At 51.9% G+C, this 18,755-nt stretch overlaps 1 protein-coding gene across 4 annotated transcripts in view; it reads left to right on the forward strand.

The window, feature by feature from the left end:
• Positions 1 to 18,755, forward strand: part of LOC116836496 (BLOC-1-related complex subunit 8-like) — a 78,269-nt gene that overhangs the window by 37,352 nt on the left and 22,162 nt on the right. Inside the window, exon 6 of one of the 4 annotated variants that reach the window (XM_075070944.1) lies at positions 9,076 to 9,517. The exons of the other annotated variants lie outside the window; for them this stretch is intronic. The gene's annotated coding sequence lies outside the window, so the exon portion shown is untranslated. Of the gene's footprint in view, positions 1 to 9,075; positions 9,518 to 18,755 lie in introns of those variants that run through there. 4 annotated transcript variants of the gene reach the window in all.

Raw genomic sequence — 18,755 nt, forward strand, 5'->3', positions numbered from 1 at the left:
CTCGTTCAGTCTTTGGCCTCTCTGCCGTGACATCCTGACGTCACACAGGCTATCCAAGATCTTTCAGTTGATTGGTTTTTGGTCACTACCAGCACACCAGCTGGATTTGGACTGGTGACTTAGAGGTGTCCCATCCCCCTAAATCCTGGGCCAGCCAGTCTCCCCAGCACTAACCATTCTAAGGAAGCAACAGACCCTATTTTGGCCTTTGGAAGGGTTGGTTTCGGACGTCCCATAGGAATTTTGCCCTGTTGTTTATCCACTCAAGTTTATTCACTACTTGTGGAAATTGGATGAGTCTCAAAGCCATTGTGGTAACCTGCCCGTGTCCTTTGGAGTTTTACTTTCAGGGCTGGGAACTTCGGGTTCATGGGTGGGGGCGTTCATTATGCACAGACTCTCCCTGGAGGCAGGTGCCACGTCAGCCCAGTGTGACCCTGCATGGGGCCGGGGAGAGAGTTTATTTCCTGACAAGCCCTTTCTAATCCAGCATCCCACCTGGTAGCTAGGCAGCTCCTATCACGTAACTAGAGCCTAGAAGTTGCATCAGTTCCATTTAGCTGGTGTAAACAGTGGTGTTCTCCAGGGTCCCCAGTGCTCCCCCAAGGCTTCTGAATCCAGCTGCCAGGACAGTTCCTTACCGCTGTCTGGAGCAGAGCTGGAGCCATGCTGAACGCCTCAGGCAGGGGAATGGGAAGTACCTTTCTGGTCAAACTGTTCAGCGTCCAGTAGCACTCAGTGTAGCTCGCATTCCCTTCCTGGCGGGTAAGCGGGGTCTGCCGGACGATGGCCAGCAAACCCAGCTGGCCTGGGACAAACCTATTCTTGCTTCTGCCTCATGGGATTGCACCTCCCCCAGACTGCAGGTCTGAAAACACCCAAGGACTCAAAGTGAAACTCCACCAAAAGCCCCAGTTCCTTCCCCCCAGCCAGCCCCACCCTGAACTTCACCATCCTCAGCCCAAATTTCAGAGTTGTAACCACATCTGAACCAAGAGTGAGCACATTTATTACAGTCACACCCAGAGGCGCAACAGCCATCAGAACGCCACTGGGTAGGTGCTGCACAGACACAAAGGACAACCCAGTCCTGTCCCAAAGAGCTCACAGTCTACGTAGACAAGGGGTAAGAGGGGAAACTGAGGCAGAGAGAAGGGAAGTGACTTACCCACGGTCACCCAGCAGGTCAGTGGCAGATCTGGGATTAGAACCCAAGTCTCCTATATCCTTGTCCAGGAATGAAGGTCCATTTCAGTTACTCTCGAGCATCACCTGGGTGACTTCTCGGGTCTTGTAAGAAGCCTTGTCTGGAGCAGAAGCCAAGAGTTGGTCTAGCTTTGCTTCCATGCAGATGGGGGATTATTCCATTCACCAGCAACATACTGCTCTGGGAAGTCCAAACTTCTCTTGACTCTCAAATCCACTGTGAAGTTCCCCCTCGCCCAGCCCTGGCTGCCTTTGGGGCCTGTTGGCAGTGAGGATCTTTGCACTGGTGTCACTGTGCTGATGCAAACCCCCAGCACTTGATTGCTTTCAGCCTGGGAGCAAGTCTTGGGTCATCCTGGTGCAGCACATCTGCCCTGGGGGTGTAGCTACCCCAGAGCAAATATCCACAGTACTGATAGACCCTTGGACTTGCTGTTTGGTGCAGACTTTTTGTTCCACGTGTGCTTGACAGTCGCATGCCAATTGCCATCCAGCTAGTGGACAGAAGCCAGAGAGGTGGAAACCCCTTGGCCCCAGTCTGGACCTGCAAGGCTGAAATGAACAAGGGCTTATCAGGGAGGTGATTGCACGAGAAAAGCCAAAGGGGAAATGATTCCGGGGCCCGAACTGGTCTGGTCAGGAGCTGTGCTGTGAACTCACTCTGTGTACATTGAAAATGGTGCCTTGGGGATCCCACATGCAGGCCATCTTCTGTCATTAGAGAGTTGGGGGGAAATGCACCACTGGGAGAGCAGGGCTAAGAAACCAATCAGCCCTGTTATCTCTGGTGTGGAGCACTGCAAAATGCCAACCTAACCCTAACACAACATCCCCATGTGTCACAGAGGCCGGCAGAGTAAATTTTGCTGGTGATAAAGTTTCTTGCTGTGACTCTTCTCCCATGAATCTAGACTGGCACCAGGGTGGAATTTTGCCATTTCTTTGCATTTGTGGTGGAGGGATGTTTTGCTTTCCAGAACTGACAATTTTTTTGCCTCGCTCCAGTCTAAGCACCGGTCCTTGGGCGGAGGGTGAGAGATTCGCCGCTCATGGTGGGCATGATCGTGGTGAGGTTTCACACCGATTTTATCTGCTTTTAACCTGATTAAAAGCAGCATCAGAAAGATGCTGCCTGGGAAAAGCAATCATGGACTGTAGCATCCATCCCATTTGGGGCAGGATTCGTCTGCCCTACTGCGTTCCCTCCAAAAGCCTTGCCCCATGGTGACCCCTCCAAACCTACCCTAGGGCAAGATCACCAGCAGAACTCAGAGAGGAATTTGAGTCATAGACCTTTCATGGAGATTGCTTTTGTTTGATGTCCCATCATGAGAGATGCTCAGGGCTCATTCTTGATCAGCTCCAGATTAGGTCCTAGCAGGATTCCAACAGGCCTGCAACAGCTTCCCCTCTCGTAACATGAAGATAATGAGACTGACCTTCCTTCATCATGCATTGTGGGGATCCAGGGATGAAAAACACTGGCTAAGAGCTAAAAATAAATGGGGCGCACCTTGTGCTCAGCTTCTGTTTATAAAGGGTTAATAAAGGATTAGTAGATGTTTCGATAAATGGCTGATCAATTACCACAGGTCATTAGGTTACTTACAACCACAGTTATAACCATCTATAGCACCTTCTACTCATGTCTAACATGCTTCGAGCCCCTAGACGTGTGACCTATTAGGATTCGTTGTCATTAGAAAGGCTCCGTCAGTCTGCTAGTAATGCTGTGTAAAGTGTGAGGGTCAGAGACAAATGGTGCAAAAGCACAAATAATTAATAATCATGAACCAGTTGTGTTAGGCCCTAGTAAATCTGGCCAGTGCAGGCTTGTTTCTTACACTGGGCCTGATTTTCCCATAGCCCTGCACCATTTCCAGTCGTTTACCCCAGTGCAGTCTGAGTGTAAAACGCAGCTGTTCTGATCTAACAACACTTTGCACTGTTGTAAGTGTCTGCACAAGCTGGAGGGCAAAAGAGAATCTGGCCCATTGGATGTGGTGCTTTACCGAGCTGAGTTTGAAATGTCTCGGGCCCCAGAGAGAGATGCACTGATAATACCCTGTAACATTCCAGCCCCTAACACCCTGGGATGGGTTTAGAAGAAGGGAGATTTCAGCAGTTTCAACCTCAGCTATTCCACTGTGACTTTGCCCTGGATTATTTAGATCTCACTATTGTGAGGCCTTGATTGCAGTTTAGAGCAATAAGCCACTAAAAATGGTTTGTGGCAATAATTAGCTCAGGCTTTGCCTTCGCTCTGGGCATATCCCTGGGAAGCCGGCTGGATCTTCCCTCACTGGAGAGCAGCAGCTTCCTGTTTGGTCGCTCAGCCCATCTCTGGCACCCTCGCACAATGTAGTTTTTAAAAAACCCTGTCCGTGTTGCATTACTTTCTGGGCCCCAGAGGGGAGCAGGGGGTGGTGCCAGGCCAGGTCCAGGGTGTGTCTGGGCCTGGGCCTGAAACCAAAGTGGAAGAGTCTGAGTGGGAAATGGCTGTAGTTGAAGGGAATAAGGAAGTGTTGGTGTTTGTGTCTGCATGTGTATTTACGTGTATTATGGTAGCACCTAGGGCCCGCAGTTATGCCCCAGAACTCCAGTGTGCTAGGCTTTGTGCAAACATAGACCTGAAAGAGAGTCTGTGCCCCAAAGAGCTTCCAATTTCAGTAGACCCGTGTGCTTGTGTCTGTCTGGGATTTAGTTCAAAGAATTGTATGGCCCTTAGTGCTGTGAAAGGGGTCAGACCGACAGCTCTGGACCACAGAGCCCCGTCTGCGCCACCATGGCACAGCACAGATGGTGTCAGGGCAAACTGCCCTCCTCTTCCACAACCTCCCATCCCCGCACGGCCTCAGCTTGTGAGTCCACCTTTAGGAAGGAACGGGGACTTCAGGCCCGAGGGCAGCTCAGGCCTGGATGTCAGCTCAGACTGCTGCCAAGGAGACAATTATACTAGAGTTCCTGTTGTGAGGTTGGTCCTTGTCCTGAGCTGAGACCCCACCAACTCATTGCAGAGTGTCTGGCAGAATTTGAATGCGTGGCCGAGAGGTGAAAGGCTCCACCTCCCATTCCTGAATTGGAGGCTCTGTCGTGGCACCGACAAAGACCACATTGTTTGGGAGAAGGGGAGGGCTCTGTCATCCCTTTGCTTGGTGGCTCACCCCATGTCACACAGCGAAGAGTGCCAGGGTAGAAGGGAGGAGACTGGCTGCCAGGTGTTTTGGAGTGGACCCTGCCCGGAGGGGAAGGGAAGTCAGAAAGGATGGGAAATCCCAGGTGCTGATAAGATTTTCTGATTGTTTCAAGCATTTTCTGGGACTTGACTGGGGGGAGGGAGGTCATTTAAAATGTAACAAAGTCAAAGGATTTGTGTCACACTCCCCAGGGTGATTACACCTCAGAGCCCTCCCTTGCTGTGTAGGGAAGCTGCATTACACCCACTGAAGAGACGGGGAGACTAAGGCAGAGAGAGGGACTTGCTGGGTCTTGACTTCTATTTAATTCCAGAGCTGACAATAGAACCCAGGTGTCCTGAGTTCCAACCCCTTTGCTCTAACTACCAGACTACACTCTCTCCCACTCAGAGGAAAGCACCCAGAGTCCTGAGTCCCAGTCCTCTGCTCTAACCAATAAAACGGTGTCCTATCCTTCTCCAGTGCCACGAGCTGCCCAGTAAACCTAATCAAGTGAAATGCAAGGGCCAGATTCTGCATGGACTTGCAGCCTGTGATGCCAAAGACATTTCACAGGGGGTCAGTCAGCCTTAGGTTTGGCCCCTAGTGCGTAAAGCTGTGGACTCTGGCAGAGTTCAGATTCCTGGCCAGCTGCTTGACAGTGGCTCTGTGGCATTTGTGATGTATGTTAAGAGGGGCTTCCAGCTGCAAGGCTGATGCATTGATTCACTGAGATATGGGGTAAAAGTGCTGAGATAATCGCAGCACGTATCCATTGTCCCTGGCCCAGGTTTTCAGCGTTCTCTCTGTTTTGGGGCCTGAGATGCATGGATCCAAGGCTCGTTTTAATAACGCCTTCCTGGAAACAGACACACTTCAGCAGCCTGGGCACTTTGTAGCAGACATGCCAAACCTGCGAAAAAAACTGCAGAAATTGGGCTTCTTTTTGGCTCAATGACTTGTGAGTTGCTTGTTGGCTAGTTTTTGACTTGGAGCTTGTTTGGCTTATAGCTTGTTGCTTGGTGCTTCTTTTTTTTTGATCGGCTCCCGGTAAGCAGAGTCAAGGGGGGGGCAAACAGGGGAGAGAGTCAGGAGTGCAGCGGGCCCACCACAGTCCCAGACTGCAGGCTGGGGGAATCTAGTCACATAGAGTGTTGGGGTTCTTACGGACTGGCTTGTTCTGGCCATTTTGAAATGGGATTAGCTCAATTTTTGGCTTACTGTGAAAGTCGGGGTGCTTATTTACCACGTGAAAATTGGCAACTGTGCTTTGTAGCCAGTAGATCCCCTGCTCATCCTTCAAGCTTCCTCTTATGCTCCCTCATATGATGTCACCACAGCACATCTGCCCCCACTCAGGTTTCCTCCTACCCCCGATCAGTGTTGTTATTAATCATGTTTATTATGGTGGTGCTGAAGAATGATGCCCCATTGTGCTAGATGCTGTACAACCATGGCATCACAGCTGATCCCTGCCCCAGAGAGCTTGCTATCTAAATAACCAAGACAGCCACAGGGCAGGAGTGGAAACAGAGGGACAGAGAGAGAGGGATTCACCCAAGGTCAGAGGTGGGAATAGAGCCCCATTCTCCTGGCTCCCACACTGAGGGAAGGAATATACACACAAGCAGAGGGAACAACTAGCATATTTATTCAACACTATTTTTTGGCCAGGGAGAGGGAAGGTTGTTACTTGGGGGGCGGGGGGTGTAAGTTAAATGGAAGGGAAGGGGAAGGAGTGGGACGGGGCAGGTGTGGAGTGAAGCTCAAGTGACTAGGCTGCGTGGGAGGGGAAGGGTTGGAGCAAACAGCCAGTGAGCTGCAAGGGAAAGTCCAGTGTGACTTGCTGTGGGAAGTTCTCTGAAATGACCAGAGCAGAGGTCCCTGCTTTGGCTGCAGCCCAGATCCAGGACCCCCCAGATCCAGGCCCCGAAGTCCAGAGCCTCCAGCCCCCTGGATCCAGCCCTCCCCCTGCACACAACCCGCCCCAGCCACAGGAGTAATTCACGAACGGCTCCAGCGCCCTTGCCACAGCCCCGCCACTCTGAGGGGCGGAGCTATGAGAGACCCGTTTCCAGCCAGCCGCCAATTGAAACATGACCCGGCAATTCTATGCAAATAGATGCCAGATCGTTTCCAATCAGCGTGGTGGGAGGGGCGTGGCTATGCAAAGGAGCGTCCCTGCAGCCCGGGAGCCAGAGCCGGCCGCGAGCTGGGCAGCTGGAGCCGCCGTGACTTTTCAAGGCACTTTTGCAGTTCGGCTGCCCCCGAGCCAGTGACAGCGCCGGGCGAGCCGAGCTGAGCCGGGCCGGGCCGGGGGCTGCGCTTCGCCTCCTCGCCACCCAGCCGGGGCCGCCGCCCTGCCGGAGCGGAGCAGCCGGGAAGTTTCGGGGCAAAGCCACTGACCAGGTGTGTGGATGAATGCGGGCATCTTGGGCAGGGTGCCCAGGGAGGGGCGCCTGGAGGCGGGGAGCTGATAGCCAGAGACACGGGACAGCGGCGCGTCCCCGCCTACCACATCCAGTCCCCGCGGAAGTTAGGTCGGGTGTACCTGCCTCCGCCCGGGTCAGCTGCAGACCACCTGCCCACCCCCGGGAGCCTTTCACCTCCTCCCCCAGTCTGCAGGACGCAGCATCTTCCCGGGTCTCTTCTGCCCCTCCCCGGGGTGCGCGGCTCCCTCTGGGGCAGGGCTGGGGAGGGTCCGATCCTGGCATCCCAGGAGGCGCACGCACAGGTTCGGATACCTAGCCAGGCGCTGCGCCAGGGGGGCATTCACACCCTGTGTGCTTTTGCCACGCAAATGGGGGGAGGGTGGGGTTGATGCTGATTCTCCTTTGCAGAGCTCGCTTCCCCGTGCCCAGGAGGTCTGTGATGTGATTTGTGCCTCAAGGTTCAGCGTGATGAGAGGGCAGAGGGACTGGTGGGGACTGGGGGGTTGCTAAAGCCCAATCTATGTCCCCGTTGAGGAAACTACCAAAATGCGATGGCACAGAAAGTCTGAGAGCTTGGTGGCCAGGCGCTGTCACTGAAACTATCCGAGGGACAGTGATGGCTCAGGGCAGCCTGCCTGCTCCAGCATCACCGAGATACCCCAAGGGGCCGGGGGGAGCCTTTGAAAATGCCATGTCTCGTCCCATCTCCTGCGGCTGCCCTGTGCGTTAATCACACATTTCCCAGCTATGGCGGGGCTTTGGAGTCCTACACCAACATTCCCAATAGTGACCTGGATTTTCCGTGCCTCCCTTTTGGGGGGGCCCTGTAATGAGGCACCTAAGCCAAGATTTTCACTAAGTGGGGCCCATGGTTAGCCTCCTACGTTGTATGCAGGCACCAAAGGGAGAAGCTGGATCGTCAGAAGTGCTGAACACCCAGTCTTGCCAGTGGGACTGACTGGGAGCTGCTGGGTGTCGCTGGAAATCAGGCTGTTTAGGTAGGTGGCTCTCGTCGACTTTGGCTGGAGTTTGGATGCTCTGCGGTTCTGGAAATCCAGGACAAGGGTCTCTAGTTGCGCATCCAAAGCTAGTGCTATGAATGAGGCTGCAGTATTTAAGCTACATGAAGGCTGGACTGAGCAGGAAGTGGTCTAATAGAAAGGGGCCTGGCTGGGTACTCCTGAGACCCTGGTGTTGCCACTGACCTGCTGTGTGACCTTAGTCAAGTCACTTCCCCTCTCTATTCCTCCTCCTGGCCTCTGCCCATCATGTCTATTTAGACTGTAAACTCTTTGGGGCAGGGTTTTCTCTGACTTAGGTTGAAATCCTGGCTATTAAAATCAGTGGGAGTTTTGTCATTGGTTGTAATAGGGCTGGGGGGTTCACCTGTTTACACAGTGTCTAGTGCAATGGGGCTCCAGTCTCAATCGGGACCTCTCGGTGCTACTGTTTGAGAAAGTTGGAGGCATTTCTGAGGCTACCAGTTTTCCTGCTAAGTGCTGGGAGACAAGGGGACAGACAGAGCGACTGTAGCCATGCCAAGGCCTTGTAGCTGTGTGTTTGGACACTGCTTAAAGTTTTGCCTAAGTGGCCTGTTGTTTTAGGGATCGTGTTCTAAAAAAAGCCTGTGGTTAGCTTTGCGCTTGACAGTTATTTTTACTTTTGTGTCTGCTCAGAGAGGAACATCTGAGTTTAACCCAAAAGTACAGATTGTCGTAAAAACACAGTGCCCCTCTGTTAGTGCCATTTGCAGTGGGTCTTCAAGCACCTTACAGACCATAACTAATCTGCTAGGCCTCTCGACCCCCCTCGCCAGCTCTGCCACGCCCATTGTACAGCAGGGTAAACTGAAGTACAAAAGGTTGACGGTGTTAGCTCAAAATCACAGATATGCTAAGGCAGCAACGGCTCTGGCTCCCAGACTCCTGCTCTGACCACTAAACAAGACTGTCTGTCTCCTACTGTACACTACGCATCACTGCTACAGTGGAGTTCAGATTCACAGAGCACTCGCTCTTCAGAAAATAACCTTCATGTCCCTTGACTTTCTCAGTGTTGTCTAAATGCACGGCGTGTAGCAAGTTGTAGCAGTAAGGACTGAGTTGCATCTGCTTCCTCCAGGTATATGTTTGGCCCCAGATGACTTACAGGTATCACAGGAACACATTGAGGGCAAAGGTTCTTTATACCGATTGACTGATTTCCTTTTTTTTTTTTTTTACTTGATTTCAAATGCCATCTGCTGCACTGGGCACTTCCAGTGGTAATTAAAACGCACAGCAGAAAACCATAGTCCACACCTCACCTCCATAGCAATACTGACTCCAGGCGTCCTGCCACGCAGCTCTGTCCTGAACTCCAAGGAAGAAGGGTGGCTTTGCAGGCAGTGTGGCCTCTGGCAGGCCAAAAGGAGGGAAGTGTGGATAAGGTCGGATATCTAAGGCCCTGATCCTGTCTCACGATCACCTAGAACTACCCCGGGAGCCTATGCCAAGTCCCATCGACTGCAGGGGGCTGCAGGATCAAGGTTTCATTCTGCTTTAATTTAACATCATGGGTCGTGCTGCCCAAAGAATATTGCTCATGCCCAAGAATCTTCTTACAGGATCTGTTAAGTTACTGGTGGGACTAGCTTTGCAAACTAGCTCCCCAGAGCAAGTGTTTACCCAGGGTCTGTATTAGGTGGGCCCTGAATCTGATCCATGCTCCTCTGTTTATTATAAACATATGCAGTTTACAGCAGAAGCCGCCGCCTGTCTGGTACAAGTGCATCTTATTACCTTAAACTTCCTCTCTGGGGACAGGTCCAGCAAATCTTCTGCTGTATTCTGCTGCCCACCTGCAACTGATTTCCGGCAAGACCCTGTCCCTGAGAGCTTTACTCTTACAGTGATGGAAAGTTTCCTAGGGCTGCAACTTCAGAGAGGGGTTTTCACGGGTAAGCAATTAATTTTGCAGCTTGCTAGTGAGGTCTGTGCAGCTTCTGGAAGGCAAGAACCTCCTGCTTCAGAACTTAAACCAAGCCCTAGCTATTAGACACCAGGATGACACCTCGTAGGTTCCATTATCCCTCATCTGCTGCTGCAGGGTTCTTATACCTACCCCTAAAGCATCTGATGCTGGCTGCTGTTAGAGACAGGACAGACAACTAGATGGGGCACTGGGCTGACCCAGGCCAGCGATCCCTGTGTTCCTACCAGCTAATCCAACTGGTTACAAATCACATGCAGTTCAGCTGCACTCTGTGTACTGGGGAGACTTACATTTTACTCTCGTGCTTTCAGGATCAGAGCAGCTGACTTGGGGACTGAAATGGGGTGGGAGAGAGTGGATGACTCTGGGACTGTCCTGGGAAATTCTAGGCACCCTGGGGCAAAGGGAGGCAGTCAAGGCTGGCAGGCCCCAAATTTGACATAAATTTAAAATAGTGTTTGAGGAAAATGATCTTTCCTCCCTCTCCCCACTTTGAAAAATCTGTTGGTTCCTCAGCTGAGTGCCCCCTTTCCACCTCTCCCAGGATGCTGGCCCAGCCAGTGTCTGTGGCAGCTCAGCCTGTGACACACAGCGCCTTGCCCAGCATGACACCCTGGAGTGAGCAGGGAGCAGCTTCTGCTGGAGACTAGGCTGGAACAAGGAGCTGTCCCTATAGCCCCCTAGGGACCATGAGACTCAAGTTCTGTGTCTTGAGCAGGCCCCCAAGGTGAAGTGGAGAAACATGCAGCCATCAACAGGGGCCTGCATGTAAAGACATGGGGTGAAATCCTGGCCCCGTTAAAGTCCAGGGCCAAACTGCCACTGGTGTCAAAGAGGCCAAGGATTTCACCTGTGGAGCTGTGCAGAAGAGTCCCAAGCTCAAGGCGAGTTTGCAGTGATCAGGAGAACCCAGGAGGATTCCCTCTGGGGGGCTGCTGAGGGAGGCTGGAAGCCTGATCAGCCAGTGCTGGTGTGTGTGGGGGCGGGGACAGAGAATGAGGCTGGACACCAAGGTGATGGGTGCATTAGAAACAGGCAGCTAGGGGGTCCTGGGAGCAGGGAATAGGCAGAGATCTCAGTTGTAAGCTGGCTGGCAGGTGGGTTGTATGGCTGAAGCCACAGGAGAGAGGGAAGTGAAGGTCGTGTCAGGGCTGTGCAGAGGAAGGGGGGGTGCAGGGGAGATGGGAAAGGCGGAAGGAGAGGTCCAGAGTTTGGGGGTTGGAAAAGCTTCATCATCAAACTTGTAAGGGTCCCACCCCCCCAGTGACTGGTGACCAGCGTGCTCATTCGCACCCTAGCTCTCCTTCCTGTAGAACGCCCAGGCTGAGGATGGGTCCTGGCCCTGGGACAGTCAGAGCAGTGAGAGGTGCAGAGGGGTCAGGGATTATAGTTTGTAACCCTGGTGGTGAAATGGGGGCAGGGCGGGTGGAGTCTGCATGGGATCAAGGGCTGGGGAATCATTGGCACAGTGGAGTTGAACGTGATTTAAATCCAGCTCACGAAGAAACAGCATGAAGATAAATCTGAGCTTTTCCTTGTGCGCCTTGTCGAGCGGGGGCAGGTGGAATCGTCAGCACTTGTCTGAAGAAAAATAGTTAACGGCTCCCAAGTAACGCATGGCCCAGAACGCGTGGCCCGGCACCCGTGACCCTACGATAACAAACCGGCATGTGCAGCCCAGTGCCCATGACCCTACAATAACAAACCAGCGCATGGCTCAGCACTTGTGACCCTACAATAACAAACCAGTGTGCATGGCCCAGTGCCTATAACCCTACAATAACAACCTAGCGCCCCACGGCCCAGCGCCCGTAACCCTGCAATAACAACCTAGCGCCCCACGGCCCAGCGCCCGTAACCCTACAGTAACAACCTAGCGCCCCACGGCCCAGCGCCCGTAACCCTACAATAACAATCTAGCCCCCATCGGCCCCTGTGCCCGCCCGTAACCTACAGTAACAAACCTAGCGCCCCATGGCCACGGCGCCAGTAACCCTAACAGTAACAACACCTAGTTCGCCCCACGGCCCGGCGCCAGTAACCACTACAGTACAATCCTAGCGCCCCACGGGCCCGGTGCTCGTAATCCTGAATAACAAACTACCATGCGTGCCCACCCCCTTCAACCTTAGGAATAGCAAACCGCGTGTGCAGGACTCTAGTACCATAACCCTACCATAACAAACCCACACGCGTGGCCCTGCATACGTAACCCTACAATAACAAACCCACACGCGTGGCCCTGCACCCGTAACCCTACCATAACAAACCCACACGCGTGGCCCTGCACCCATAACCCTCCCATAACAAACCCACACGCATGGCCCAATACCCGTAACTATTCCATAACAAACTCACACGCGTGGCCCAATACCAGTAACTCTACCAAACAAACCCACACGCGTGGCCCTGCACCCATAACCATACCATAACAAACCCACACGCGTGGCCCTGCATCCATAACCCTACCATAACAAACCCACACGCATGGCCCAATACCCGTAACTCTACCATAACAAACCCACACGCATGGCCCTGCACCCGTAACCCTACAGTAACAAACCGGCCTTCCCAGCCCAGCGCCCGTAACCCTACCACAACAAACCCGTGTGTTGATCCATACACCTATAACACATTGATGTGCTCAGCCCCTGGCCAGAACTCTACAACAACAAACTCATGGACTTCCCAATGTAACAAACAAAAGAAAACTCCCAGCTGAACCACAGAGGGTCTCAGGCCAGAAGGAAAGGGAGGGCGTTTGGGTTTGTCTGTGAGTGTTTTATCTATCACTGCTATTGCGGTACAGTCTGGGAGCCCCATCAGGACCCAGGACCCCATTGTGTTAGATCCTGTACAAACACAGAACAAAAGCTCTAATACTCTACGGTTATGTCTACACTACGCGCTAGGGGAGTGATTCGTCTGCTCGTGCACATATGGTTGCACTAGCTCTCCTCGCACTGTGTGAGTGTAAATAGGGGTAGCCGTTCTCGCAGGGGAGCAGCAGTTGAGGCATGGCCGCGCTGTGCCGAGTACACACCCGCCTAAAACCAGGAGGTACATACTTGACCTGGCTCAGCCTTGCCTCTGCTGCTGCTACTCCTGCGATCATGGCTGCCTGGCTGTTCTTACTCATGCTAGCTCAAGTATGTGTTCTCAAGCAGGGGAATCGCACCCCTAGCTCGTCATGTGAAGGCAGCCGAAGTGTGTGTGTGTGTGTTTGTGTTTCATCCATTTCTAAAAAGACCAAGCCTTCTCCTTCTGGTACAATAGAATCCTCTTCCTCCTGCTTTGAGCAGGGAGTTGGACTAGATGACCTCCTCAGGTCTCTTCCAACCCTGATCTGCTATGATTCCATCACAGTTATTTTTGTAACAGAAAATACTCCGCCCTCTGCAGAAGTTTCACTGTAAGTGGATTTGCAACAAGGCAACTGTGATGCATCGAAACAATGTGGGACTTTCATTCTGCATCACTGTCAGCATAGCTGGGCTTGTTCTGTGCAGGCAGCCGGTGTGGCCAGTGCAACACTTCACTGCACTTCTGAATGTGTGCAGTACAGTCATCCAGCAGCCCCTGCAGAGGAGGAGGAGATGGGATTCCATTTTGCTGGCTGTTGATCCATAAGATGGATCAGGATTTTGGGAGAGACTGGAGTGGAGAAAGAACCAATATTGCTCAGTCTATAGAGGTCTCTTGTCGTGGGGGATGATGGATTTTCAAAAGGCCTTTTGGACCTGATTTTTAAAGGATGCTGCAAAAGAAAAAAAGGAATTGTGAATGCAAATCGCATGTGCCCTGTTAGCCAGTCTGGCTCACAAACTGGGCTGTGGGTAGAAGCAGGTGTCTCATGCAATACCCTGACCTTCTCTGATATTTGGCTCTTTTATTATTAAATGTTCCCACTTTGTTTCCTCAGGCTGAAATATTTGGGGGTTCCGTCAAGTGCAAAATAGGCTCTAGTTTCTTTAAAAGAAATGGAATAAAAGGATTGATGTGTATCTAGGGCCTATCACCCAAAGAGCCTACAAACTAGAAGAGGTGATTGCTTTGCCCACTGCTGAAATGCAGCCACTTCAGGGGTGTTACCCAGCTTCTCTGTAACAGCGCACAGCAGTGCTACACAGCAGCCTCAAGGAGGCAGTGAAGGGTGTGCCTGTATCCAGACTGAAGTGGGTGGGATTCTTAGGGAGGCAGAATGTAATTAGCCTGTTGGAATTTGCCCAGGACCCCACAATTAATGCCCTGGCTCTTGTGAAAATTTCTGGTGCTGCTTTGAACCTGTGTGTTGAGAGTGAGAGAGAGTCCTTGCTGGAAGACTGAATATGTGCCGTCAGTGCATTTAACGCTAGTCAAACTCCCAGGATCTGATCTGTGCAGTCTAAGCCCCATCTGTGTAGTAAATCTATTAGATTCAAATCTTCTCTTCTCTGCAGAAGTCTCTTTAATTTTTTTTTCTTAGGCTGGAATCTCAGTGGCACTGGTTGTCCCCCTCTCTCTATCTGCACAGTTCTGTGCTGCATTTCAGACTCTCTGGTTGATCCTGGTTTGTTGTTTAAACAAGCTATAAAAAGCAGGAAGCCCTGTCAAACTCTAGCAAAAATGCTGGTAAACTTTGACTTTTCCTGAGCTGGACTTGGGATGCTGTTTGCGTTATGAGGCCCCAGAAACCGAGAGCAACCGTCCCTTTGGGACTGTCAAGAGAAAGGAGCTCTGCTGGGTTATAGCATCTCTGGGATATGAAGGGACAGTTCAGCAGAGTCACTGTGCTGGGGATAGGAGCTAGGCAGGGATAAAATGCTGCTTTAAGCAGAATTCAGTGTGAAACTTGCATGAGGAGATGAAGCCGCAAGCACAGAGAAGCAGATCAGGAGCAGAACTTTCCCGGGGTGTCCAGGGGGTTCAGATCTGGGTTTGATTCAGGCCCAATTCAACTAGTCAGCCGCTAAATGAAGCAGAAGATCTGTTTGGCATGATCACTAGGGATTTACCGGTTTTGGCTGGGAGTCGTCTGTCTAGGCTGGTGCAGGAGACTAGAGCTGCTTGGGAAATCACTTGTTTTTCCCAGCAAAATATTTTGATGAAAATGATTTTTTTCTCATTTTTGTCAATATCTTCCTTTGCCATTGGGGGAGGGGGGGTTGTAAAAAAACAAAACAGAAACAACCAAAACTCCAGGCCCCCTTCCATCCAGAATTAGTTTAAAACCAAAAAATCTTCAGGTTTGGGGGTTTTGACAAAAACCGGAACATTTGTGGCAAAAAATTACATTTTTACTGAGAATTTCTGTTTTTTTCAAAAATGCTGTTTTTCATAGAAATAATATTTTGCTGGAAGAATGTTGTCCTAGCTCTAAAAGAGACACTGGTCTGACTTTGCCAAAAAGTTGTTTTTTTGCAGATGGCACAGAAATGCCCATTTTTGGTATTTCAGCCTCAGGTGTGTTAGGGAATATCCTGTGTGTGTGTCTCTTTTTGTTGTACCTTTCTCCCTACTCAGCTCTCAATGTCAGAGTTGTAATCCTGGGATCTAAAAACAGGGAGAAACATGCAATTTCATCTCTTTCCACCCATAAGGGAGAGAAATGAGCTAAGAGAAAACTCCCCTGGTGGAATCCCACTTGGTGCTCTTCCTGGCTTTGCTGGAGAAACGCAGGCACAATGCAGGGTTTACTAGGCAAGTGGTTTGAAAGCCAGAACTGCTGATTGTGACAGTTGGTCACCAGGTGACACACTTGCAAAAGTAAAGCCACCCTTGGCTAGACACCAGACTCATGTCTGTCACGTCCTGGTCTCCTCAGTAGGTGGGGAGCATTTCAATGGACAACCAAATAGCTGAGAGTTTTCTGCCGAGGATGGTGGCGTGTTATTTTGATAGGAGCTGTGGGATTCCGCAGGCCTTGAATTACCCTCCTGGCTGTTTTCGCTGCAGTTAGTTGGTTACCGCAGTGGATGGAGAGGGGCTTGGTGTCTCGCATCCATTCCTAGAGACGGGACTCCCTTCCTTTCTATTCTTGTGGTTTGCACAGTTTTTCTCTAGTGGTTTCCTGCAGAGGAGCTGCTGGTTTTCTCTTTGTTGTTTTGTTTGTTTTCACACCAGAGGTGGCTTTGTTTCAATTTCCTGCTTTTCCTGGGTGATTCTGCTAAAGCTCCATGATCAGCAGAGGAAAAAACCTGCCACCCACTAAGGGACTGGGATTAAAGATAAATAAAAACCTCCCCAGGCCCAGACAGGGACCCCAGCTCCTGTGGGGATGTACAGTCCAATTCATTGTTGCCTTCACCTTGCACAATCATTCACTCCAGTGCAAAATTCTTCCAGTCTGATCTGAAAACTGGTTACCCCCACTTTGCACTGGTGTAAATCGTGGGTAAATCAAGGATGAATTGGGGCCCCCAAATCCCCTGAAAATATAGGCTCTGACTTTTGTTTTTAAAGGTGAGTAGGGATTTTGTCTGCCTACGTTTTTGGACACCCCAGATGGAACAGCTGAAAGGGACCAGGTGTTAAATGCTGAGCACCTGCTTCTCAAAACTCAGGTGGTACAAGCTTGACATTAAAACATCAAGGTGCCCCCAAATTGATGAGTCCTCTGTACACATTTTGGCCATGTTTTCTGTCACCAAACTATGCAGCAGTGTGCAGGGGCTGCCCAGGACCTGATCTCTTTGCTAAACTCTTCACAGGATCCTATCTGGGTTGGGGAGGCTGAGATCTGGGGGAGATTGGATTGGAGTTCTGGATCTGAGTGAAAGCTGTTGAACTGGACAGCTTGGGCTGCCTTGCTGGATTCACTCAAACTTGGCGCAGAGGGTGGGAATGCCCCAAGGACCAGAGCTGGCACCACAGTGCCCATAAATTCCTGTGGATCAAACCTGTGGAGCTTTGCCCATTGTGTTCACCAAAACCTGAGCAGGGTTTACATCTACAGAGAGTCCCTGGCTTCGCTTCTTCCTACGTGTGACGTTAGGACTTTGCTGCAACGCATGGAAAAACATTGCTGTCCTCAGGGGGCTCAGGTGCATCTTACAGCACTAATTAGGGCTTCAGATAGGAAGTTTATACACTCTGCTGCGATGCAAATGACCTATAAATGTGCACTACAACTTCAGAGTTAATATTAATCCTCGTGGCAGCAGCAAGGCCATGGAGCGACGGGTTGCGAGTTTCAGGACTCCTATGATGTTTCCCCTACCCTGTAGAGCAACGTTCAGAACGAGGGGCAGAAGGCCTTGGAGATGGGGCACGACTGTTTGTGAGGAGCCGGAGGGTGTGAGAGAGAGCACGCAAAAAATACAGAGCACATGAGAGTTAGCTCTGGTCAATGGACCTGTCAGCACGTGGGGGGTTGTAGGGGCACGTCGATCAGAATCACATCTGCATTTAACGTCAGCTGGTTCGAACCAAGGCTGGAGATGGGTTCCAGCAGGGGCTCAGGTAGACTAGAAGCCGGGGGGACCATGGGGGCTGGGGTGGCATTCAGTCCTGGATCTCTGTGACCCATGAGGCTATAGAGAGCCATGCCCAGCCTTTTCAAGCTTCATGGATTTGCACCGAGCTCTGTGGGGCAGCAGCGTGGAGCGAATGGTCCCTGGGACTCCTTTTGGATGGGACACTGAGGAAAAAGTGAATCAGATCTTTGCAGTTTGCTGAGTCAGCATCTTGCCTTCAGGTTGTGTTCAGCCACTCAGAGGAAGTTCTCAGGAGGTAATGCTTCCATTTTCCGCTCTGTTGGCTGAGTGTGATGTCATTCAATGAGAGCTGGGCGGGAGGAGCTACTCTGGAGCCAATCTGGAAAGGGATTAGGTCGAGCTCACAGCAGGCACTGGTTTGTGTGGTTGAATGGAGCTGTTAAGAACCGCCTCCCCATTTCAACTTTTTACGCCAACTCGCTCAGAATTCCTGCTCCTCCAAATGCACCACGGATGGGCCTTTCTGGAGGGAATTAAATGATGGGTGAGGCCACAGGATAGCATGACAGCCGCCCTGACCCATGCCCCCTGTAAGACACCCGCAGCCCTCCACACAAGCCCGTCTCCTGGCGCTGAATTGCACAGAGACGTGCATTGTCTGCCAAACCCAGCCCACCTGTCTGCTCACACCCCGCTTTGTCCTTTTACCCGGCCGTGTTTCAAGGCTACGGTCACCGTCATCGATAGGCCTAGCTTTGCGCACAGAGCGGGGGAGGCTGCAGTGAGCGAGCACGTGCGACTGCAGAGCACTATTGTTATTCTTGGATGGGGCCGGTCCCTGGCTCCTCGGAGCAGTAGCCCTGCAGCCAACGCCCTGGAGGACTGTATGTGACTGTGAAATGGCATGGCCGCAGAGCATAGACAATGCCTTTTGAAAACAGGCTTCCGAAGGGCTGCTCAAACCAGAGCCCGCGGGACGGCTCCGTCCGGGGAAGGGGGAAGTGGACAGAGCAGCTAAAAGAAGACGCTCTGGCATATTCTGAGTCTCCAGAGCAGAAGCGATTCAGCTCGCGTCCGGGCTCCATTTTGGCCAAACCCACCGAGGGATTTACGGCCTCTGAGCTCGACCGGAACCGCAGCTGGGCAAAATCAAGTCAGCAGCAGGCCCTGCAGCCATTCGTCTGGTAAAGTGGAAAGCCTCGTCTGCTCCAGGCACAGGGGCTGGGGTTAGCTGCAAGCCCCTAGCATCAACACGATTTACACGGGTGAAACTCGATAAGCTGCACAGGGGCAGGTGGCACTGCCTTGGTGGGAATCGTGTCTGCACGAGGGGCTTGCATTAGAGTTTTGTGTCAGCAGCTTAAGCCCCAGGGCCCGATGCTCAAGTGGTGTAAATCAGTTTACACCAGTTGGTGCCTGCTGCCCTCATGCAGACCTGGCCTACGTCTGCTGCACAGGGCTGGGCTGGGAGCTCTGGAGTGTGACTGGCTCGAGAGGTTGGCCTGAGCCGCGGTGGATGGGAGCTCTTGTCCCAACTCCGGCACCGACTCATT

This window comes from Chelonoidis abingdonii, chromosome 11 (assembly GCF_003597395.2).
Source record: "Chelonoidis abingdonii isolate Lonesome George chromosome 11, CheloAbing_2.0, whole genome shotgun sequence".
In the NCBI taxonomy this organism is placed as follows: domain Eukaryota; kingdom Metazoa; phylum Chordata; order Testudines; family Testudinidae; genus Chelonoidis; species Chelonoidis abingdonii.